Genomic DNA, 27,071 nt, shown 5'->3' with positions numbered 1-27,071 from the left:
GGATATACAAAACTATAGTTGAGAACATTGCTTTCTATGGTGCTCAACTGTGGAAAGTTTCCAGGATAAATGAGAAGAAATTACAAGAAATGGAAGTGGAGTTTTGGTGATGAAGTTGTGAAGTACACTATGTGATCCAAAGTATCCGGACACCCACAAAAACATACGTTTTTCATATTAGGTGAATCGTGCTGCCACCTACTGCCAGGTACTCCATATCAGTGATGTCAGTAGTCATTAGACTTAATGAGAGAGCAGAATGGGGCGCTCCGCGGAACTCACAGACTTCGAACGTCGTCACGCGTGATTGGGTGTCACTTGTGTCATACATCTGTATGTGAGATTTCCACACCCCTAAGCATCCCTAGGCCGTTTCCAATGTGATAGTGAAGTGGAATTGAGAAGGGACATGTACAGCACAAAAGCGTACAGGCTGACATCATCTGTTGACTGACAGAGACCGCCGACACTTGAAGGCGGTCACAATGTGTAATAGGCAGACATCTATCCAGACCATTCACACAGGAATTTCGAACTGCATCAGGATCCTATGACAGTTAGGCAGGAAGTGAGAAAACTTGGATTTCATGGTTGAGTGGCTGCTCATAAGGCACACATCATGCTGGCAAATGCCAAACAACGCCTCACTTGGCGTAAGGAGCGTAAACATTGGATGACTGAACAGTGGAAAAGCATTGTGTGGAGTGACAAATGACAGTACACAATGTGGTGCTCTGACAGCAGGGTGTGGGTTTGGCGAAAGCTCGGTGAATGTCATCTGCCAGTGCGTGTAGTGCCAACAGTAAAATTTGGAGGCAGTGGTGTTATGATGTAGTTGCATTTTCCATGGAGGGGGCTTCCACCCCTTGTTGTTTTGTGTGGCACTATCACAGCACAGGCCTACATTGATGTTGTAAGTACCTTCTTGCTTCCCACTGTTGAAGAGCAATTCGAGGATGGCAATTGCACCTTTCAACACGATTGAGTACCTGTTCATAATGAACGGCCTGTGGGGTAGTGGTTACACGACCATAACATCCCTGTAATGGACTGGCCTGCACAGAGTCCAGACTTGAATCCTATTGAACACCTTTGGGATGTTTTGGAATGCCAACTTTGTGCCAAGCCTCACTGACCAACATTGACACCCTCTCCTCAGTGCAGAATTCCATGAAGAATGGGCTGTCATTCCCCAAGAAACCTTCCAGCACCTGATTGAATGTATGTCTGCGACAGTGGAAGCTGTCATCAAGGCTAAGGGTGGGCCAACAGCATATTGAATTCCAGAATTACCGATGGAAGGCGCCATGAACTTTTAAGTCATTTTCAGACAGGTGTCCAGATACGTCTGCTCACATAGTGTAACAAGAAGTGGCAAAATAAGAAATGAAGTGTTATCAGAACAGACCAGAGTTACAACAGATATTGTAGAGACAAGTGAAAATAAATGGTTATCATGGTATGGACATCTTAGAAGGATGCCCAAGGAAAGTCGGCCATCTAAAATATGGCACTGGAGACCTCCATGACGACAGTAATGCCCACTTTACTCTTTACTCTCAGTCTGCATTTGGCTCTGTCTGGTTCTGTCTCAGGTTTGTTTTTCTGGCAGTGTTAGTTATACGTGAACAGTGATTCACAGCAGTAGGGATATGTTTACTGAACTTTGTGAATGGGTTCACTGAACAAAATAAAAGAGTGCATGCAGATACTATGCTCAGCTGTTCCTGCAGTGATGGCAACCAAATTTTAAAGTTTTTGCATCTTCATGTAGATGCCTATGAGAAACTTGAGTTTTGTATCGTATATTTTAGTGAATTCATACTGTAGGCTTTTTTAATGTTATGAAGTTATTTCTGCAGAAACAAAAGTAAATGGGGTGACAAACAAAATACATCATAATTAAATTATTTCTCAGTAATGAGCTATCAAACATTGTGGGTCCCTTATGAAAAAATGCTCAGAAAATATCCCTTAACAACTTACAAAATTTTGTTAGCAAAGTTGGGTTCATCATGTACAATTACAATGCTGAGCAATATAGGGTGTAGTTCCACGGGAGTGGTATTTAGAGTTTCCAGTCTCTGCCCAATGGATTTGTGGGTAATCATGGTTAAGGGCAAAGCTAATAACACACACAAATTTGGTACAGTACGAACTGCTAAGAACACATACAAATCTGGTACAGTACGAACTTACAGATAGTTGTGAGTGATAACAGGCTGCTGGTTCTGTGGATTTGTTCTGTTGTCTCTATACAATTATTATTATTTCTTTTTCCTGTCTCAGACGTTATGTCTGGTTAAAAATGGAAAGTGACACGGACCTTGATCAAGTGTGACTTCCTTTTAACTATACGGTATATGATACATTGCATTTAGGAACTTTCGGGTCATTGAACATTTATCAATAATTACAGAGTTCTGTAGTTGCATACATATGTTTGGATGTAGCTGTATTGCATTGATGTACTGGTGGATACTGTGTGGTGTGACTCCTGTAGTTGATCGTATAATTGGTACAATGTCAACTTTATCCTGATGCCACATGTCCTTGACTTCCTCGGCCAGTTGGATGCATTTTTCAATTTTTTCTACTGTTTTCTTCTGTATATTTGTTGTATCGGATATGGATATTTCGATTAGTTGTGTTAATTTCTTCTTTTTATTGGTGAGTATGATGTCAGGTTTGTTATGTGGTGTTGTTTTATCTGTTATAATGGTTCTGTTCCAGTATAATTTGTATTCATCATTCTCCAGTACATTTTGTGGTGCATACTTGTATGTGGGAACATGTTGTTTTATTAGTTTATGTTTTATGGCAAGTAGTTGATGTATTATTTTTGCTACATTGTCATGTCTTCTGGGGTATTCTGTATTTGCTAGTATTGTACATCCACTTGTGATGTGATCTACTGTTTCTATTTGTTGTTTGCAAAGTCTGCATTTATCTGTTGTGGTATTGGGATCTTTAACAATATTCTTGCTGCAATATCTGGTGTTTATTGTTTGATCCTGTATTGCAATCATGAATCCTTCCGTCTCACTGTATATATTGCTTTTTCTTAGCCATGTGTTGGATGCGTCTTGATCAATTTGTGGCTGTGTTAGATGATACGGGTGCTTGCCATGTAGTGTTTTCTTTTTCCAATTTACTTTCTTCGCATCTGTTGATGTTATGTGATCTAAAGGGTTGTAGAAGTGGTTATGAAATTGCAGTGGTGTAGCCGATGTATTTATATGAGTGATTGCTTTGTGTATTTTGCTAGTTTCTGCTTGTTCTAGAAAGAATTTTCTTAAATTGTCTACCTGTCCATAATGTAGGTTTTTTATGTCGATGAATCCCCTTCCTCCTTCCTTTCTGCTTAATGTGAATCTTTCTGCAGCTGAATGTATGTGATGTATTCCATATTTGTGGCATTGTGAACGTGTAAGTGTATTGAGTGCTTCTAAGTCTGTGTTACTCCATTTCACTACTCCAAATGAGTAGGTCAATATTGGTATAGCATAAGTATTTATAGTTTTTGTCTTGTTTCTTGTTGTCAATTCTGTTTTCAGTATTTTTGTTAGTCTTTGTCTATATTTTTCTTTTAGTTCTTCTTTAATATTTGTATTATCTATTCCTATTTTTGGTCTGTATCCTAGATATTTATAGGCATCTGTTTTTTCCATCGCTTCTATGTTGTCACTGTGGTTATTCAGTATGTAATCTTCTTGTTTAATGTGATTTCCCTTGATTATGCTATTTTTCTTACATTTGTCTGTTCCAAAAGCCATATTTATATCATTGCTGAATACTTCTGTTATCTTTAGTAATTGGTTGAGTTGCTGATTTGTTGCTGCCAGTAGTTTTAGATCATCCATGTATAGCAAATGTGTGATTTTGTGTGGGTATGTTCCAGTAATATTATAGCCATAATTTGTATTATTTAGCATGTTGGATAGTGGGTTCAGACAAGACAGAAAGAGAAAGGCCTTAATGAGTCTCCTTGGTATATTCCACGCTTAATCTGTATTGGCTGTGATGTGATATTATCTGAATTTGTTTGGATATTAAGTGTGGTTTTCCAGTTTTTCATTACTATGTTTAGGAACTGTATCAACTTAGGATCTACTTTGTATATTTCCAATATCTGTAGTAACCATGAGTGGGGTACACTATCAGAAGCTTTTTGGTAATCAATGTATGCGTAGTGTAGTGATCTTTGTTTAGTTTTAGCTTGATATGTCACCTCTGTACCTATTATCAGTTGCTCTTTACATCCTCGTGCTCCTTTGCAGCAGCCTTTTTGTTCTTCATTTATAATTTTGTTCTGTGTTGTATGTGTCATTAATTTCTGTGTAATGACTGAAGTTAATATTTTGTAGATTGTTGGTAGGCATGTTATGGGGCGATAGTTTGCTGGGTTTGCTGTGTCTGCTTGATCTTTAGGCTTCAGATAAGTTATTCCATGTGTAAGTGTATCAGGGACTGTGTATGGGTCTGCAATGTAACTGTTAAATAATTAAGTTAGATGTGAATGTGTTGAGGTGAACTTCTTTAGCCAGAAATTTGCTATTTTATTTCCAGGGGCTTTCCAATTGTGCATAGAATTAATTGCTCGGGTGACTTCATGTTGCAAAATTATCACTTCAGGCATTTGTGGTATCATCTTGTATGAGTCTGTTTCTGCTTGTATCCACCATGCATGCCTGTTATGTTGTACCGGGTTTGACCATATGTTGCTCCAGAAGTGTTTCATGTCTGTTATGTTTGGTGGATTGTCTATTTTAATGTGTGTGTTATCTATTGTTTGGTAAAATCTCTTTTGGTTTGTGTTGAATGTTTGGTTTTGTTGCCTTCTATTTTCACTTTTTTTGTATCTTCTAAGTTGTTTGGCAAATGCTTGTGATTTCTGCTTCTTTTCATCTAATTGCTCAATCGCTTCTTGTTGTGAGGTTTTACCTAATCTTTTTCGTTTTTTTTTCTGACATTTCATTTCTTATAAATTGTGTTAGCTGTCCGATGTCTTTTCTCAGTTTCTCTATTCTGATCTGTAGCCTGTGTTGCCATGCTGGTTTTGTGGGTTTCTTCTGTGTGTTGGTTGGTTCTGATCTCTGCCTAGTGTGTATATTTAGTGTAGTGAGTGCTCCTATATAAACCAGTAGTTGTAACTCTTCCATAGTTGTTTTTTCATTTATTTTGTTGTGTATGATTGTGTTGATAGTTTTTATTGTTGTTTCGACTTGTGGGTTATTTGGTGGTCTATGCAAGAATGGTCTAATGTCTGTATTTGTGTCTTTGTATTCTATATATGTCAGCTGAAATTTTTTCTTCTATATCTAACATGAGTGTCACTTCGTGTTCTATTTGTGCTAGTTCTGGTGGCTGTCTAAAGATTTTGTTTTCCTCTGGTTGTTTAATTTACGCGTTTTGTTCTTTGTTTGTTTTTTCTGGGATGTTTGAGTCCACTACTGTATTTTCTTCTTCTTCTAATTGCACATTATTTTGTTCCACTATTTGTTGTACTGTTTGTTTGATGTTTTATAATTCTGACAGGGGTATCCTGTTATTTTTTATTATTACACGGATCTGATCAGCTAGTCGTTGTTCTGTTAAAAATTTTAATTCCGGGTATCTGGTAATAAATGTTGTGTATACTTGTGATCTGTATCCAATTGTGTTGGTTCCTAGGTTTGTTGCTTGGTAATAACAGAACATGAGGTGTCGATTAACTTCATCTGACCATCTCATCCTCTGTCTTTGTTTTCCTTATAGGGTGGTTGCAGGAAGTATATCCTGGAAAACACCTCTATTTGGATTTAAATCATTTTCCAGTTGGCTAGCAGTGTTGTTACCATTGTGGGCGGGCATAGGGTTCAAGCGTCGTCCCCGACCATGACGGCGCTTTTCCAAGGCTTCTTTAGTTCTGTCCTGAACCAAGTAATCACACTAAAAGGGGGGTTAGCCCTATTAGTGGTTTGTTCTTTTCGTCGCCTTTTACGACTGGCAGAACATACAGGATGCCTATTCTTTTCCCGGGCCTCCACGGGAATTATTATTATTATTATTATTACTTCTTTCAGTCAGAGTAACACGTCCTCTCTATCAGTCAATGAAAATTACACACAGTATTTGACTTGGATTTGTCTGACTTGAAGACCCTGTCAAGTTTAACCAGAAGCAGAATTCTGTTTTCAACTAATATTTATCTGGTGTCAGTTTTGGACAAGTGTTAAAATATTAGATTTTATAATATAGTCAGACTTAAAAATGCTTTATGGTTTTGTGAGAGATTTGACAATAGAAGTCTGAAGACTAGACATTGCCCTTCTGGTAGCCATTTTTAGATCTGTCTGCAGTTCTAAATTTTACTTTACATGGCTTGTGCAAAAGGCATTATTTTATGGTATATCTTCATAATACTGTTTGTATACCTGTGGGATGGGGGATCTACTTAACTGTCTTGCTAGGTGTATATTTCTGTAGAGTCTCATCAATTTTTACTTCATCCCAAGTTCCTTTACATTACTGACATGGTTAAAATCTCTTCTGATAGTAATATCTCGCCTGTGGAAACTATACATTATTGTACTGAGGTTTTCCTTCAAGTTATCTGTTACTTCTGAAGGTGTGTCTTGTGACTGGTTGAAATATTCAATTAAAACTACTAGTTTTTTTTATTAAAGTTAATTTTGATCCATTATTAGTATTATTATTATTATTATTATTAAACAGTGGCATGTGAACAGTAATGAAGAATTCTCAGATCACCAATATTTTATTATTCTTAAATGTTTCAGAAGCCAGAGCCATTCCTTATCAGTGGGCTAAGGGCAGAAGACACTGACACTGAGTTTCCAGGTTCCAATCAATTTTATTATGACAGCCAATGGAAGTGAACCTCAATGGTTTCTATCAAACAGCATCATTGCAACTAGCCTCAGAAACCATGTACACAGGTTTTATCCAAAATCCTGGCCACCGGCTGCTAGAGGTGATCACTTAATTCAACAATTAACTTTCACAATTAAGTCCTGCTTCCACATAAGCTGCAGACAGCAGCAGTCTGTACAGTTCTCTACCATCTGAACAGTGCACTGACATGACAAAAGTCACGGGATAGTGATGTGCACATATACAGATGGCAGTAGTATTGCGTACACAAGGTATGAAAGGGTGAAGTAGTCATTTGCACTCAGGTGATTCATATGAAAAGGTTCCGATGTGATTATAGCCACACGACAAGATTTAACAGACGCTGAACTTGGAATGGTAGTTGGAGTTAGGTGCATGGGACATTCCATTTTGGAAATCGGTAGAGACTTCAATAGTCTGAAATCCACAGAATCAAGACTGTGTCAAGACTTCCAAATTTCATGCATTACCTATCACCACAGACAACGCAGTGGCCGATGGGCTTCACTTCACGACCATGAGCAGCAAGATATGTGTAGAGCTGTCAGTGTTAACAGATGAGCCACACTGTGTGAAATAAACACAGAAATCAATGTGGGATGCGCGAAGAATGTATCTGTTAGGGCAGCACGGCCAAATTTGGCGTTAATGGGCTACAGCAGCAGACTGCCTTTGCTAAGGCAGCAGACTGATGCAAGTGCCTTTGCTAACAGCACATCGCCTGCAGTGCCTCTCCTGGGCTCATTACCATATTGGTTGGACCCAAGATGACTGGAAAGCCATAGCCCGGTCAGATGAGTCCCGAGTGCAGTTGGTACGAGCTGATGGCAGGGTTCAAGTGTGGTGCAGACCCCATGAAGCTATGGACCCAATTTGTCAGCAAGACACTGTGCAAGCTGGTGGTGGCTCCATAATTGGCTATGTTTACATGGAACGAACCAATCATTGACTGGAAATGGTTATTTTCATCTACTTGGAGACCATTTGCAGCCATTCAGAGACTTCATGTTCCCAAACAAGGATGGAATTTTTATGGATGACAATGCGCCACGTCACCGGCCCACAACTGTTTGCGATTGGTTTGAAGAAAATTCTGAACAATCTGAGAAAATGGTTTGGCCACCCAGATCACCCGATTTAAATCCCATCAAACATTTATGGGACATCATCGAGGGATCAGTTCTGTGCACAAAATCCTGCACTAGCTGCACTGTGGCTACAAAGGCAGGATGGCTCAATATTACTGCAGGGGATTTCCAGTAACTTTGAGAGTCCATGCGATGTTGAGTTGCTGCACTACATTGGGCAGAAGGACGACCAACAGAATGTTTGGGTGTACCCCATGACTTTTATCACCTCAGTGTATGCTATTGTGTATGTCAGTGATCTAGCAGTAAATGGAGTGTAGTATTAAACTTTAAAACCCAGTTTTTGAGACTGTTCATTCTTTAATGTTTTTGTGATGCAGTAGATCTGTTTGGAGTATCTCAATAAAGCAGTGATACAATTTACTTAACTTTTCGGCATGCTAACACTTCTGTCCAAAAACATTTTTGCAACAAAGGAAATAACTAACTATCCATCTTGAGACAAGTTATGCACCAGAGCTGTTTGGGACATCCATCGACAATGTCATGCTCTTTGCATCACAGTAAATGCCTCTGATTCCTGCTTTTTTGTTGAGTGATTGTCTATGGAAAATCTATACTATAAACAGAATGGAGACTGTGTGGAGTGGAACACATGCAATAGAAATGATAATACATCATTAACGTTTGAGGTGTATGATTGAGTTCTTAAAGAAGTGGTATACCAGTGTTTCAAAAGTGGTATACCAGTATTTTCCCAGAACTGGAAGTTACCTCATGTGGAAATATCCAAGAACTTAGTGGCTGCTAATACCACCAATGTGACAACTTCCTATACAGTGCATGGCAGGAGAGATCTTAAAGTATAAAATCAATTATCAGATTCAACTTTACCTGAAATTCTAATGAATTACAGATTAACCATTATTAGCTTATATTGTAAATAACTGCAAAAGAAGCTTACCGCAAATGTCACAATGCAGTGAGATATTGTGCAATTTTTATGTTGAAACAGACTGTGTTCAAGTGCAATTTTGCATCATATATGAGTACCAGTTTAGATCATCTGTGCCAGTGAGGAAACATGGTGGCAGGAGAAAATGTATATTTCAACCTAATTAAAAATTATCTGATGCCACACAGTAATCAATCAAAATGCACATAAAAAAAAAACAAAAAACAAAGAGACAGGTAATTACATCAATTGTTGCAGATATGAGCTAATTTCCACATTTTTTACTGCTTAATCTACTGAAAAGAAGTGATATAAATCAGCATATTAATTGCTTTTGTAATTTTTTATCGCATCTTGTTTGTAATTGTCAAAGGAAATCAAAATTCTTGTCACTGATGTTATCGTAAGACTTTATTTTAGCAAACTAGTTTTTACACATGAATTTTCATCTATACTCCACACAATCACTTTGAAGCACATGGCAGTAGGTACTTTTCATTGTATCGTACATTAAGGTTTCTTCCTGTTTCATTTGTAGATAAAGCATGGGAGGAATGCCTGCTTGTAAACTTCTGTACGAGCTGATAGTTATTTAATTTCATCTGCATAATATCTTAGGGAAGTTTCAGAACATTCATAATTTCTACTCTGAAAGATGGTAGGTGAAGTTTTCTATGCATGGTTTGTAAGAGACCTTTCTTTTTCAAGTGTTTGTCAGTTATGATTTTTCAACAATTGTGTTACACACTCTTCCCAGTCAAATGAGTTGACACAAGGTATAGCAATGTACAATCACATAAAAATACGTATTTTAGATTAAAGAAACACACTTGGTTTTGCCAAAAGCAGATACCTATGACTATGCCTAGCAGATACTGAATTGAGGTAGCCAGAAGACTTATGAATCATACTGGAAATTGAATGTTACAGTAGGAAAATACTTAGTATAGCACTTAGCTATTCTACTAGTTACTGTACCCAGTAACATGCAGCTACGAAGAGTCCTCAAACTATAAAAACGAAGAACTTTTCATCTGTCTGCATTATTTCAACTGTTAAATTGACACAATAGTTGATGAAATCCACAGGACACTCAACATTCACAGTAGTTAGGAATTTATTCAGTATGTCATTAGTGGACTAACTGAAATTAATATTAGCATTCCCAATCTACATCTACACTCCACAAGCCTCCTTAAGATGTGTGGCGTGGCTGAGGGTACTTTGTGTACCAGTGTCACTTCCCCCTTTTCCTGTTCCTGTTGCGTACAGTTTGTGGGAAGATAAATTGGTGGTATGCCTCCGTGTGGACTTGAATCTCTCCAATTTTATCTTGATGGATTTTTCGCGATATATACATAGGAGACAGCAATATGCTGACTGACTCTTCTAAGAATGTATGCTCTCAGTACTTTAACAGCAGACAATACTGTGATGCAGAAAGGCTCACTTGCAGCATCTGCCACTGAAGTTGGCTGAGCATCTCCATGATGTTTCCACACTTGCTAAATGAATATGTAATGAAACATACTGCTCTTCTTTGATTGTGGTAATGGTCATGATGATGATGATGATGATGATGATGATGAATGGTATTTGGGGCGCTCAACTGCGCGGTCATCAGACCCCGTACAAAGTCCCAATTTTTACACAGTCTGATCTAGCGACTGTCATGAAAGATGATGATGATGATGAAATGATGACGACAACACAAGGACCCAGTTCCTGGGCAGAGAAAATCCCCAGCCCAGCTGGGAATCGAACCCGGGACCCCGTGATTCAGAGGCAGCAACGCTAGCCGCTAGACCGCAAACTGCAGGTGCCCTTCTTTGGGTCTCCTCTGTTTCCTCTATCAGTCCAGTCTGGTACGGGTTGCATATTGATGCTACTTCCTTTGTTGATGGACATTTCCTGAGGATTTTTCCAGTGACTCTCATTCTGGCATCTACCTTATGTGTGATTAATTTTATCATCACTTCCACTTCAAATTGCTCTGTAGCACTCTTCTAGGCTTTTAATGGAAGTAATTGCTTCCAGTGACTGTTCTCCAGTTTTGTAATCACACAATAAAGGATCTTTCTGTCTATGTATTCACAATATGTTACATTTGTTGATGTCAAGGACCAATTTTCTACCATCGTGACTTTTTACACAAGAGTGTCATCTGTGAAAAGACTCATGGAACTTCCAATTATATACTAGGTCATTTATATATATCGTGAAAAGCAGTGGTCCTATAACACTGCTTTAGGGCACATCCAAAGTGCTTTTAGGTCTGAAGACTTCTCTCATTCAGAATGACATGATGTGTTCTGTTAGTTAAAAACCCTTCAACCCAATAACACACCAGGTCTGATATTCCATATGCTCGTATTTTGCTCATTTGGCAACAGTGTGGAACAGTATTAAACACCTTCCAGAGGTTGAGGAACACGGCATCTACCTGGACATCTGTGTCTACTGTTTTCTGGGTCTCTTGGATGAACAAAGCAACTTGGTTTTCACTCGATCATTTTTGGAACTCATGTTGGTTCCTATAGAGGAGACTTTGGTTTCCAGAAATATCACTTGTAGATGGAGTATGTTAGCAGTCAGTTCTAAGAATTACACCTCCTTGATAATTCTATGTAAATGTTCTGATAATCTACAAGACATTATTAATGTGAAACTATCAGAAACTAAATTAAGAATAAACTGAGCCTGCTGTGGGTTGCTGTATAGAAACCACAGGCCTTGTTCAGTTTGGTAAACCACCACCTCTTAATTTATGATGTAGATTCCCATCAATGCATCTGAACATTATGTCTAGCCAGCTTTAGCCTCTTTTGTTATTTTGACACTCTTTCTTTTTTATGTTTGACTATCCCTCATCTCTGAGGACTGGACAACAATGGGCTATTCTTAACAGCACAAGACTTCTGGATCTGCTCAATTAAAATAGGTTGGCTATGGGAAGACATTCTCCCTATTGTCAATGTAGTCAAGATATGGCAACATCCCAAAAAAATTTAGAAACCCAATAGTCATTTCCTGTAGCGAACCTGATTTACCCAGACAAATTCATTTGAAATTTTGTTTGTTAACAATCTGTACTAATAATAAAACTGTAAAACAGTCATGTCTAACTGTCTGAACACACTTGTTTCCAAAACTATTAACTATACAAATTTTCATGGGGTAACTTGAATGTAGCTTCGGGCACTTAGGCTTTAGTTCTATCAAAATCAGATCACAGAAAAAAAAGATATTGTAATTTAAAATTTTATCCAAAACCATCACATCTGTCCATTTGAACATGCCAATTTCTGAAACTACTGGACAAATTTTCATGAGTTTTTCACAGGTGACTTGAGCATAGCTTGGGCAACATATAGGCTTTCTTTCATCAAAATCAGATCACAGAAAAACAAAAGATATCATAATTTAACATTTTACATAAAATTGTTGACTCAGCTTAGTAGTACAGATGTTTAATCATCATAGATGGCACTGTTAGTTTTTTTTAAACTTAGTGACAGACGCATTGTTGGAAGTTTATGTCAGTGATGGACTTAAGCACTGCAATCTGATCTTTATGAATAAAAACTAACAGAGAATTTACTCTGTTAGGATATATAGATTTACTGATTTGGCTTTGTGAATTAAAAACTCAATGATATTGCCTTATTTTCTTTGGTAGTTTTATTTGTATTTGACATCTTTCTTAGAGAGGGTTTTTTACTGCCCCGGGTAGCTGAGTGGTCAGTGTGACAGACTGTCAATCCTCAGGGCCCGGGTTCGATTTCCGGCTGGGTTGGAGATTTTCTCCGCTCAGGGACTGGGTGTTGTGTTGTCCTAATCATCATCATTTTATCCCCATCGATGCGCAAGTCGCCAAAGTGGCATCAAATCGAAAGACTTGCACCTGGCAAACGGTCTACCCAACGGGAGGCTCTAGTCTCATGACATTTACATTTACCACAGTGGTAGAAGCATTTTCCGAAGTTTACGTCAGTGGCAGAATTAAGCACTGCAGTCTTATCTTTATGAATACAAACAAATATTGAATTTACTTGTCTAGGATGTACGGATTTACTGATTTCACTTTATATATTAAAAACTTGATGACATTGCTTTGTTTTGTTTGATAGGTTTTATTTATATTTTTTGCTAGAGAAAATCGAATTTATTAACTTTGCTCTGTGATTTGGGTGCTTACTCATTACATTTTCATTGCTACAAAAAAATGCCTAGAAAACAGTCAAGTCTCTCTGAATGCCTCAGAACAGCTAAAAGACTGAGGACTATTTGGTCTCAAGAACTCAATGAAGACCCTGAGGCATGACTTTCTGTGGCTTGAGAACATCAGGCTTTAAACTGCTTTGGAAACTCCTTCTGAAATTGAGGCACAACATAACTCTGGTTGAGAGCATAATGCATTTTTCGCTCCTCAAAACCCTTCACTCAGTGAGCTTATGTGATGCCATGACCATAAACAAAGCAAACGGCCAGATGCTGTGTGGTGTGGGCACAGGTCTTAGGGTCAGCCAGTTGCTGTTCGCATGGTCAGCTCTACATAGCTCTCTTCTCTGTCAGTGAAGCAAACAATTTCTTTGTTCGTGGCCCCACTCATACTACTCCAAATTTCATATACAAAGAAGCTTTACAAATCAAAAATAAATTCCATGCATTTGAAGTCTTGAGCACAGCTATAAATAAATACCTGGACAACACTGGGTTTCTCAGCTAGTTCACAAATAAGATTTGAAACTGAGCCTATAAATTTTAAATTTCTGACTCAAGGAAGATGGTCACATATGCACATTTCAACTGACTTTAAATCTCAGTTTATGAGCTATCTGCCTTAACCACCATTACAGTAAAATGAGTATCTGCAACAGCAGTATCCTGTTAGCCATGTGGTACAATGTTTTCTCCACATATGATGGGTACTGTAATAGTCACTTCAAATATTGCTGCAGAACCAATATATTTAAGCCAGATATTTTCTCTTTCTGTAATCAAGCTGCAAAACGACCGAATGGAATTCAGTAACGAAATCATAGAAAAAAATCTTTTGTGTTATTATTGCTGCTGTTGCATAAACTGAATATCATCTTTTGGAAACCATCAACCTTTCACTTAACTGTAATGAAATTCATATATTGTTATTATATTGTTCTTATTATAATTTCATTATTTTTTCCATATGCTGGAGCCACCTCACATTGGTTGTCTGACAGCAGAAATAGCTGCCAGTGAACTGCTAGACTGTTGCCAGTTTTACAAAAAGCTGTCAACAGAAATGAGCCTCCTCAATTTGTAGCCAACTTACCATTGCCTCTAGTGTTGGAAATTAAGTGTACATTATGGTATAAAAGGAATGTGTTCCACATAATGAGACATATTTGAGAAGCAGGGGCTATCAGCTTATATTTAAATACTGCCACCCCGGAACAAAGTAGAATGAATGCAGTGCTCTCTACCAACTGTTTACAATGTCACAGAAGTCATTGTTTAGATTCAATGGTTATTTGACACAGGGTGAAAGCAAAAAACAATGGCTTCAAAAATTGTTGTTCAAACAAGTTGTGAAATACGGGTGGCAATCTGATTTTTGCATGCAAAAGAAACTACAGACCAAATTCATCTGAAGTTCTGACTACTTTATAGGTCTACAATAATGAATGAAGAAAAGATAAGACAATGGAACTAAGACTTAAAAAGTGGTGGTAAAAATGTGGATCATGAATAGCAGAGTGACAGGATCAGTATCTAGACCGATGAAATCATTCAACACGTGAGCCAAATACTGCAGTTTGATTGATGAGTCACAATTGGTGCTCTGCCTGATGAGTATCCTTGTGTTGCACACACTCCTGTTTATGAGACTGTCAAGGGACTGCCTCAGATATTGCAAATTGTGTGCAGGATTAGTTCCAAAAGTGTTTAACCGACACAAAGGTCAAAGCATATCATGAGGGCAGGTGTTTTTGGAACACTATTTACAAGATGGAGATGATTTGTTTTCCACACAGTTGTGGGTAACAATATATGGATATCCTAAACCATTGCATAGTTGAAACAACAGGCAATGGAGTGGTGTCATTAAGCTTCACCAAAGCCAAAAAACTTAAAGTAATCTGCATACTCAAGATATTATGGATAGTGTTTTTGGGATGAAAAGGACACTTCTTTGGTTGATTTCATATAACATGGGTTAATAGTTGTTGACACGTATTGCAAAGTGCTCACAAAGTTGAGATGTGCCATCAAAGATTGATGGTGTGGGAAACTGCCATCTGAGATCGGCCTTCTCCTTGATGTGTGTGCACACACTGTCCATATAACGGTAAAGATCCGGCATTTATGTTGGGGACTTTTCAAACAACCACTCTACAGTTCTGACCCACATTCAGCAATTACTAGCTCTTCTTGCACTTGGAACAATTGTTTGAAGATGATGAGGATCTCAAGATGGATATTGTCAACTGGTTCAATTTCCAGGCAAAGAACTTCTATGCAGAGGAGATGAAGAAGCTAGTAGAGCATTACAAAAAGTGCTTAGAAGTGGACAGTGTTTACATGGAGAAGTAGAGAAGATTTGTGGGAAATTAAAGCAAGCAACAAACACCAAACACTTTTTCTAATGAATACACATATTTTTATGAGCAAACAGCCCTTACTTCTGAATTTGCCTCATATTATTGTGGAAGATGTCAGACACAGTGGACTGTCAAAAGAAAGGAATGTGTGTCATAAGGAAAAATCAGGGAATCAAAATGGGAGTTGAACCTGCACTCCAATCAGCAGAAATTAATGATGTTATCCATTTAACTGAAAAGACCACCATCAGTAGCTATGCAGAGTATTTTTCGACAGTGACACTATATTCTGTTTACAGTTTTTTTCAAAAGAATATACAGGTCTAGAATAGTGACAGGACCAGTTTTCCATAATATTCCAAGTAATTTTTCCTCTTTAGAGTGGCCTCAGAATAAACTGAAAATGAAATGAGGTGACTTTAACCTTTGCAGATGACTAGTGACCTTGATATCAAAATAAATTGTGCAATTCACAGTCTTGGAAACATTTTAATTTTACTATATTTGAACAGATGACAAGTTTTGGAATTCCAGCAACTTGCACATCCTTGATGTCCTCACCTTATAAGATATGCTTCTAAAATATGATCAGTTCTATAATTTATAAAGTGAAAATGTGACATGCTTCATTTTGTTGTGGCAGTATCATACAGGACTTCACCTCTGGCCATAATTTCCTGTGGCCAGTTTTGGTGTTATTAAGTGTACATGGTCACTCAACCACAAATAGTCCATCTATAAAGGTTATGTTGGATTATGATTTTATTGCCATCTTTTAGTTGTTGTTGTTGTCTTCAGTCTGAATACTGGTTTGTTGCATCTCTCCATGCTAACCTATACTGTCCGAGGTTCTTCATCCCCAATAACTACTGCAACATACATCCTTCTTAAACTGCTTACTGGGTCTCCCTCTACGATTTTTATCCCCCAAACTTTTGTCCAATTCTAAACTGGTGATCCCTTGATGTCACAGAATGTGTCCTATCAACCAATCCTATCCTTTGGTCAAGTTGTGCTACAAATTTCTTTTCTCATCAACTCCATTCAGTACCTCCTTAGTTACATGATTGACCCATCTAAACTTCAACATTCTTCTGCAGCACCACATTTCAAAAGCTTCTATCTCTTTTTGTCTAAAGAGTTTATCGAACATGTTTCATTTCCATACATGGATGCACTCCAGACAAATACCTTTGGAAAAGTCTGTCTAACACTTAAATCTATATTCAATGTTAACACATTTCTCTTCTTCAGGAATGCTTTTCTCACCACTGCCAGTCTATCTTTTATATCCTCTCTACTTCTGACATCATCAGTTACTTTGCTGCACAGGTAGCAAAACTCATCTACTACTTTAAGCGTCCCATTTCCTAATCTAATCCTATTAGCATCATCTGATTTAATTCAACTACTCTCCTTTATCCATTTCGCTTTTGTTGATGTTTACCGTATTTACTCGAATCAAAGCCGCACTCGAATCTAAGACGCACCTGAAAAATGAGACTCGAAATCAAGGGAAAAATAATTTCCAGAAACTAAGCTGCACCTGAAATTTGAGACTCGAAATTCAAGGGGAGAGAAATGTTTTAGACCGCACCTCCAAACTGAAACAAAGTTGGTCCATTGTAACATGATACACAACTGAAGTCGGAGGGATGAAGATACAGCTACAGTAGTTTGGCTCGAGTCATAAGTTTAACAGTTAAGCTTTACCAAGCAGCCATTGCTATGTGTCAGGCGCTCCGTCCATATTTATACGGTTACCCTTCCTTTTTGACGTGCTTTGTCTGGTTGGAATCGGTTGCTTATTTTGATCTGATAAGTGCCGTTTTCTTTGTTATAGGTTTTTACATCACTCTAAGCGTAAAATGCATTATTGTACTGTGTCATGCATTGTTTGTTTACGACCTGTCGCTGCTCGCGGTACGGCTTGCTTTTGTGCGTGCTACTGCGGCTTACAATTAAAAAAAAAGAGGACTTGTCTAATAAGCGAAACAATGGCAAGAGACTGCTATTTGTTGATACCAACACTGCTGCTTTCTTTGATAATGAGCAACAAGCACCGAATAATAGACTGCGTATTATAGATGATGTTCTGAACGAGAGTTTAGAGAAAATTTTTCTCCATTTGAAAATCTATGGAGACGCCTCTTTAGTACATTACATTCTGCACAGAAATCAGATTCATCTTAGATTTAAAAATCTAGTCCATTGCCATGTTTCATTTCTGACTGTATCACTATTCAGCATAAGAATAATATAAATATAAACATGACTTGATATGTATATTCTTCTGCTTTTGCTGTTGTCTCGCTCTAGTTTCGTAGTTTATTAGGCAGGCAGGATTTAAATGAGATAGCAGCAAACACAAAAGAATACATTGCATAATGTTTACATTCTTCTACCCTTTCTTTTAATTTATTTACTGACACAGAGGTTTGGTGTGTCAGTACTTATCTTTGTGCCTGGAAAGCATGCCTGTATAGCGCTACATATATTCGATGGCAGAAGTTAGTTGTAGTGGCACCTACCAACATTTTTCAGAACTTCCGCTTACTTTGCACTCGATTCTAAGCCACAGGCGGTTTTCTGCATTACAAAAACCAGAAAAAAAGTGCGGCTTAGATTCGAGTAAATACATATTACATCCTCCTTTCACGGCACTATCCATTCCATTTAACTGCTTTCCCAAGTCCTTTGCTCTCCCTAAGAGAATTATAAAGTCAGCAGGAAACCTCAAAGTTTTTATTTCTTCTCCCTAAAATTTAATTGCTACTCCACATTTTTCTTTGGTTTCTTTTACTGTTTGTTCAATGTACAGATTGAAAACACTGAGGATAGGCTAAAACCCTTGTAGCGGTTCCACCTGCTTTTTTTCTTTGTTTGTTGATTGTCCTTGGTGTTGACGTACTATGTTGTTACACTGGCTGAAAAATGGGATCTGCAATTTGGATGCTGACTACGGTAAATAATGTAGCTGACAGATGCACAGTTCCTTTTCACTGACTTTTACTTTCACTTTGCACTATCCCCCAGTAACACACAGTTATATATGTATAGCCAGTGCATTACTGTTTAAACTTTCCATAAGCCTCATTAATAGTTTGCTGGCGAACCTCCACATACTGCTACAATAGTTTACTGTTGAACATCTACGAGCAGTAAAAACATAACCACACAATTCACACAGTTCTTGAAGAATAAATAGGTTCATATGGAAAGCAGACACTGTCATTGTTTTTACACACAGTATAATTGTTTAACACTTATTCTACAGTTAACTTGAAGCATTGTTGTCATTCTAACCAACACAGGTTTCTCATCTGAAACTCAGCTGTGGACTGTCTTATGACCAAAAATGAGGCCCTTATATATCATCACAATAATAGGTACTGAAACTACACATTGTTTAAAGTTAAATTTACAGAAATTGCAATTAAAACTTAACTCATTAAATTAACTGAATACATCAAAAGATTCATTTCTTTTAACAGTTTCTCCTACTACAGGGGTTAAGCTGAACTGTTTAAATCATGAAGACAACAAATATAGTTACACAAACAATGCTTTTGATAAAACTGTTAATTACTTTGGAATTAATTCAGGGCTGGATTTGCTAATATGTTTTTGAAGAGAGCCAAATAGATACTTTAAGATTACTCGCATTTTGTCTTCCAAATGTTACATTACATAATTGATATTTGTTTATACGTCAACAATAGAATTTAAGTCACAAAACAATTACTGATTTTTCCTATAATGAAAGATACTAACTAGGAATAGTCAAAATTAGATCTGGGGTTATATTCTTTAAGACTAAGGGCCAACATTTCTCTTTTATGAAAATGCAATTTTATTCGCTTATGTTAATGGTAACTAGTTAAAAGTGGAAAAATGAATTTAAGTGGGCAGATGGCAAAAAAAGAGGGTAATTAAAATTATCCCAGCTTGCTTTGTCACAACCTGACTCATTGTCTTCTCAACTACTGCTTCCCTTTCATGCCCCTTGACTATTATAACTGCAGTCTGGTTTCTGGACAAGCTGTAAACAGCCTTTTGCTCCCTGTATTTTATTCCTGTTACCTTCAGAATTTCAAAGAGAGCATTCCAGTCCATTTTTAGTATAAAAGGAAAAACTTGAACACTTACATGAACAATTACCAATAAAAGCATTAATGAAACAAATATACTGTGGTAATAAGAGAAATAATCCAGTGCTTGAATCTCGAAAACAGCAAAATGTGTGTCTCTGCCTCTTTAAAAAAGAAGTAGCGTGATGTCAGTGATTCATGTTTTATGCTTGTTAACAAAAGAAAGCAAAATGAAATCTAGCTTAGCATTTGCCTAGGCAAGTTGGAAAAATCTCAAAATGATTAATGTCAAATTTACATGTGTTCAACTAGATGTGCGTACCAGTTTGACAATGAAACCATGTAACACCTTCGCAACGTAAAGAAAAGTTGATATATACGAACAAACTGAAAAAGGGATGGAGACACAACAGTCTATGACAGGTCACTCACATAACAGCCACAGTGAATAGTCCACGTGCTCCAGAGGATAATAAGAAAGATGATAAAAAAAAGAAAGAAATGCAACAACCTCGAGACTTTGACTAAGTGAAACCCCTCTTTTACACAATTCCAGGAACTTGCAAAAAAATTGTGTGAATTGTGGGAAAATGTAAAAGACGGAAATAATATTTTAAGTGGTAAAAGTCACATATAGGACCCCCCCCCCATCCGCAGTACATTTCCGTAGTTTATGTATATTATATGTACATAATATGCATGAAAATATTCATTGCAGATTTGTTTAATATCTAATAAATGTATTCTGAATTTGGTACTATGTTCAGCTGCTGATGTGACATTTCCCACCACTTCAACACAACAAGCTGTACTAAGAGTGACTCATTTTGGTGAGAAGCAGATGGCAGTAAACCATGAAACCACCATATTTAAGTGTTTGCAAAGCTAAAGCACTGTATTTGGCAATTTTCATATTTATATTTTCATACTACAAAAATATGCACTGCAAGTGTTACATTGGATTAAAGATCTCTCTAAAATGCATCCATTTGTCCTGCTACAATGTTGAGGAAAGTGACACCACTGGCTGTTTTAAATTTTATAATGGAAAGTGTGAAATATTGCAAAGAGCTTTAAATATGGTGTGCAAACATAGAGATTAGGCTGCACTACTGATCAGTCTGTCACCACAGCCTTTAATTCATATTCACATTCATTGTCTTCACAAACTCACAACCAAATTGTCACGTTCAAAACTAAGATACACCTTGGGCTACATTACAGATCAGTCTGCCACCACTACCAAGATTCTGGGGGCTGTGGGTGGGTGGGTTACCAAATCTCTCTTTACCCTCTTACGTTGATGCTTTATAAAAGATAAATAAGCCATTTTGTTTATCACACTGACTTTTAATTTGAATGGTCTTACATAAATGTGGCATAATGAAAAAACAGGTTCAGCAGTCCCTACCTTTTAAGGAAAAAAATCTGAAATTGTAGATTGCTTTAATTTTTTGGTAAATTGTTACAATTTTCAGTTCATAAACACAATGAACAGCTCTGACATCTACATCTGCAGCAAAAATCAATTTTTTATTGTCCTCACTGCCGCATTTACATTTCTGATAGAAGGATCCCTATCACAATCGCTGTCACTGTCACTTTTTGCACTATCATCCTTTTCCTCTATACCGTTGGCAGCGCTTGCAGACAAATGAATATTAAAATACAAACGAAGAGGCTGGCTGTGTGAGCACGCACAGCCAACATGAAAATAAAATGCTTACCTTGTGAGTCTGGAACTGAAGCATGCGTGGAATCCACGCTTGAAAGATAATCGTTCATGTAGGAATGTTTATCTCGTACACATTATTGAAAAAATTACACTAAATGTCAATTTGAGGATTGTCCTAATTAAATTTTTTAAAAAATACACATATATATTTATGAATAAACATCAACGGATTTGGTGAATCTTCAGAGATTTCCGTTTAAAAACATAATTTGTTCCACCTTTTTCCCTGTCAGGCGATTTCTTCTGTCAGTTATAAGGTGTCCTGCCTTCGAGAACACTCTTTCACACGGCGTGGAGGTTGCGACAATACACAGTCGTATTTTTGCAAGTTCAAAGAGCGAGGGGTATACTGACAGTCGTTCAAACCACCACTGAAGTGGATTGCCTTGTCTCTGTAGCAGGGGCTCTTGTAAATATTTGTCCACTTCCACTATTGCAGCAGCTCTCGGGTGTGGATTACTCTGCAGCCTGGAAAACACTTCATCAAATTCGAGCCAGAGACTGGAAGTTGATTCAGTGGTTGGAACTGAGATTGTTGCAGTAGCAGTGGATGTGTTCGTCACAAATTTCTCACAGTGCCTGATCAGGTTTAATTTCACCTTCTCAGCAGAATTTTTATCAGAAAAACCATGTAATTTGAACCGGGGATCCAATGCAGTTGCTTCCGCGAAAATGGAATTTTCCTCTATATTTCTAAATCGTCGTTTTATGTCTTCAACTAACTTTTCGGTCATCTGTTGCACGTCTACATGAATTTCAGTTTTATTAACAAACCTGCAACACCATTTTTTCAACGAGCGACTAAGTAGCATAACATTAGAAGCAGTGACAACATTTTCACTTGACATTTCCTCAGTGCAGTCTTTGAAAACTTTCAACAGGTCACAGGCTTGTGTTACACTTGCAATGTCCTCTGCAGTCAGATTTGGAAGATCTGGATAATTCAGAGTGATAACTGTCATTAGGGAATTCTTAACCTCGATTATTCTTAGCAGGATATCATAGGTTGAATTCCATCTTGTAACAGTGTCCTGTTTTAGTGTCAGAACTGGCTCTTTTAACTGTTCCTGCATCTTTTTCAGTTTCGTGCAGGCATGCGAACTTCTTTTAAAAAATTCAACATTTTTTTCTAGTTTATTCAGAATGGGTTGAATGTGCGGAAGCCCATTCTGAACAATTAAATTGAGTGTGTGCGCAAAGCAGGGGATGTGTTTCCAGGCTGTGAGTCTTATAGCTGCCACAATGTTAGCAGCATTGGTGCTGACAACACAGACGACTTTTTCTTGAATGCCCCATTACCTTGTGACACGTAGCAGTTCTTCCGAGAGTTTTTCTGACGTGTGCCTTTCGTCGTATTTAAAGCACTCTAGGAGGGAAGACGCCAGCTCCAGGTCTTTAACGTAGTGTGCTGTCACCGACAAATAACTCTCATTTGTAGTTGAGGTCCACCCATCCATTGTCAGCACAACCGCTTCCGCAGAATTAATTTTGGCTCTCACAATTTCTTTCATCATGGCGTACTTTTGCTGTAGCAGCGTATTGGAAATGGTCTTCCGAGATGGCATTCTACAAGCACCATTCAGTTTGCCTAAAAACTTTGGAAATGTTTACTTTCCACTATGTTGAAGGGCAAATAATCCTTTACAACAGTCTGCAGAAGTGCGAAATCTATCTCCTGATTTCTTTTGTTAGAAAGAGGTTTCGGAAAATACATGGGTAATGTTCCGTGATATGGAGGTCTGCTTTCTGATACTGAAGTGGTACTGTTATTTTCTGGCACCAACTGCTGTTCGCTTCTGGCATTTGCTGATGTTAGTTCCGGATTGTGCGGGTTTTTTATCCAAGAAGTATCGGAAAATGCAAGAGCAGGGGGCGCTAAGCGTCTGACTGACAATGGCACTGTTGGATGCAGCACTCGAACATGACGCGCTAGATTAAATGTATTTCCTCCTTTATATGAAATACACTTAGAACAATAATTGCACTTTGCTTTCCCATCACCTAAATCGGCGAAGAAACCCCAAATTTCACTACTTTTACGCGATCGCGAGTTGCTAGCCATTGTATAAGAGTGAACAGACACAAAAACTGCTTTCCAAAGAAAATAAAGAGGGATTTTACCTGAAATCGTACCAATGACTACAGGTGACAGTTTACGTTTTGAATTTGGAGGGTTATTATTCTCAACAAAAATAAAATCTACAGGAAAACTTCTGAATAATTACTTAACGTAGGTATATAGACTTTGTAACAGTGGTAAACATACTCATTCTATTTTGGTTTAAATTTTAAAAGGAACAAAATTGGACTGCATTTCGTTGGTAGCCCTAGTTTTCAGTCCATGAATACAACAAATAAGGTTTCACTTGGCGGATAAAGACTTTTTTGGGCGCTTCATGAGAAAATGTCGAGCAAGATTAAATGTAATCCCTTCTTTATATGTGACAGATTTCTTTGTTTATCTTTCCTTTGTCCCCTTCGACCATGCTCTATTTAACTCTCAGACACTGTAAGAGCGTAAAGACGACAATTCACTATCGTTTAAATTCAATATATGAGAGGATCTTTCATCCTCTCTCCAAAAATTGTTTTCCAAATAGCTTTCCCAAACAAAACGTTCGGGTTTAGCTAAAAGCCACCAGTAGGTCCCATTCAACCGCTGAATCCGATTTGACGAAAGTGGTACTTGATAGGCGTATTTGTACGTACCCATTGTGAGAACACTCATATTTTTGCCAATTTTGAGGAAAATCATCTACTTTTACGTGTTACGGGTGTAACTTTAAGTAAATTTAATTTGTTTTTAACAGTATAACAATCCTTCGTTTCTGAAATTTATATCCAGAAGTCAAATAGCGCAGTTCAGGGTGACAGCTGTCGGCAGGTAAGTTAACTGCCAACCTACTCTACCACATGATCGGCAGACGTTTGAAGCTGACATCTGTCGGCAGCTAAGTGTACCGCCAACCTGTTTTACCGCATAATCAGCAGATGGCAGTGTGAACACTTGTTGCATGATGTCTGCTGCTTTAAATGTGTTCCATTGCGATCAGTGCCGGACAAAGTATCACATTCAGACTTATTTTAATATGTACTCATCAAATTATTATAAATTGCATTACAGAGCAGGGGAAGAAGAGTGTGTCGGAGAGAAACCGTTGTGTGTTTTAATACTGATGCAACCCTCGAGTTCGCAAGTGCAATAAAATGTTGCTTCGGCATTGAAACTACAATACGTTTCTGTTACTTCGTTTTACTGATTCACGGTGTTCTACACCATCGACTAGTGATGGGGAGCTCGTGAATGAGTCGTTCAAATGAACGCTTCACTCCAGTGAAGTGTGAATTAACCACTCAATTTCAATGAACTGGTACTTCAAACACTTCACAGATAGCACACTCCACACTTGCCGACGTTGCTCCTGCTTTGTTATTGTTACAAAGTAGCGTTTTAATTACAATTTTACCCGTCGATAGTACAAGGGAAGTAGAAGATTTAACAGTCGTCGCATGTGCAGCATTTATTTTACTACAAAAAGCTGGTCATCAGAAAAGAAGAAGAAATGACGCCGATGGACGACCTCTCTTTTAAAAAGTAGGGAGCAGTGTGGTGGGACAGAGTAATGTCTACCTTAAAGCTGAATTGGAATATGGACTACTTCATATATATATATTTTTTTCTTTTCCAAATGAAGGCTATAGATTTCTAGTCGTTATTGAATTGTGTATGCCCTGAAATTCCCAGAGATAACGCTTCCTTTAGGGAAGCTCTACCTGCAGCAGAAAGATAATAGTCACTCCCAATGTTGCTTATTTCCACAGTCTAACGTAACAGTCGCGATACTCAGTGCTGTAAAAGTTGTAAAAGTTGTTACCGTTTGACAGATGAGGCGACACTAGCGCTCCAAGCGGCGAATAAGGTGAACATCAGACGCGTCTTAAGAATAATGTTTGTTTTGCTTCCATTTCCTACGTAATTGACGAAATTAGTAGTATCAGAAGGCATATGTATTTCTAAAAATGATTTTAAAATAAGCGCAAGTATGGAGAAAAACCACGAATCGTGTGGCTAGCTACAACACATTCGTGAAGAAACACTTGTGATGTTGGATAGAATTGCAGCTTACCTCGTTGCTATCAAAAGAATATAAACACACATATTCACATGTAAGAAGCACAGACATGTACCTCTACATGCAAAAGCGATTGACAACTCATTTATCGTTCGGTAGGCCTTCTGTGTTTGTCATTGTCGCCTGTTACCACAAGTACGACCTTCATCTTGGGGACTAGCAACTACCAAATAGCGGATGAAATATGTTGAAAACATTATAATGAGGTGATTACATTACATTTCACGCAAAACCAAATATTTGAATAATTTTCAAACAATCTGTCAGTGAACAAGGTGCTGACAAAATAATGTCATCACACGAAGGAAGCAAAGAAAATTAAGTGACTAACAACAGAAGTGAATGAAATACATACCAAACATTACACTTTTGTAATACACGAATAACTGCACGTAATCTAACCACTTCATCGTCAAAGCAGGTCCTTGTTGACTGATACACGGAGAGCTGAACTGGCTGCTTCTGTGTCAAAGGACTGTTTTACAGCTTTAGAGATGGATTGTCGAATCTTTGTGGCAGTTTCCTCTTCATCGTCAGCTGAGGCGGCTTATTGGCGATGTCAAACAGTGTGGGCACTGCATTCCACACGAGTTTAATATTGTCTGCGTTCATGAACTGGTTTTGTTCGAAATGTAACGAGCAGAACCTAATATTATTATACAGGTAAACTGGGTCTTTTTTCATAAGGTCTTCTCATCTGCTATTAACTATCCATTTTCTGCTCCTAAAACGAAACATTAATCATTAATACACATGTAGTTTGCAAGTGAATCCTGGCGATACAGTTTAGTAACATGATGGTATATACGACCTTTCAGGATCCTTAGGAAACGTAAAAAAAGACAGTTATGGTGTCTTCTTCCTGTTGTTGCTGCAATTTATTGTGCTACAAACTGTCCCGCTTGTAAAAACCATTGTAGAAAGCAAAATAAACAACCACTATTCGCTTTCACGAATGCACCGAACTCACAGTTTAATTTACTGGCCGTCTGGCGCGCTGCTGGCGCGGTAGGCAACAAAATCGAGGCGAAGTGTCACGACTGTTATGTTAGACTGTGTTTATTTCTGCTTATCGTCAATAAAGACAGCTCTTTCTTTTTCACTTTCTAATAGCTGTGTTATGTCCGTCCAAGCATCTCGCCTTTTCAGTTTGTTCTTATAATCGCAGTTCGTAGGGGGCCATAAACATTCCCGTTCACGATAAAACTTTAGCTTTAATGCTCTCTACATATTCCACTCTATGCTCCAGTATATTCCTTTCAATCCTTGCCACCCTCTACAATGTCATCCTTGCCACTGGCTTCTATCCCGATCTGTGGAAAACCTCCCGTATCCTGATGTTCTCCAAACCCAACAAGCCTCCATCTGATGCCTCTTCCTATCGTCCTATCTGTCTCACATCTGTATTCAGCAAGCTCTTGGAATCCATCCTTTCCCGGCGCATCCATCACCACCTCCACCGCAACCACTTCCTCCCAAACACCTAATGAGGCTTTCGACCTTCCTTCTCTGCTGATGACCAACTCCTCCCCCTCACTCATCTCCTCTCCCTCCAGCTTAACTCCCGTCGCTCCGCCATTTTTGTCTC

Source organism: Schistocerca serialis, chromosome 3 (assembly GCF_023864345.2).
Source record: "Schistocerca serialis cubense isolate TAMUIC-IGC-003099 chromosome 3, iqSchSeri2.2, whole genome shotgun sequence".
NCBI classification, from domain to species: domain Eukaryota; kingdom Metazoa; phylum Arthropoda; class Insecta; order Orthoptera; family Acrididae; genus Schistocerca; species Schistocerca serialis.
This window is presented reverse-complemented; position numbering follows the sequence as displayed.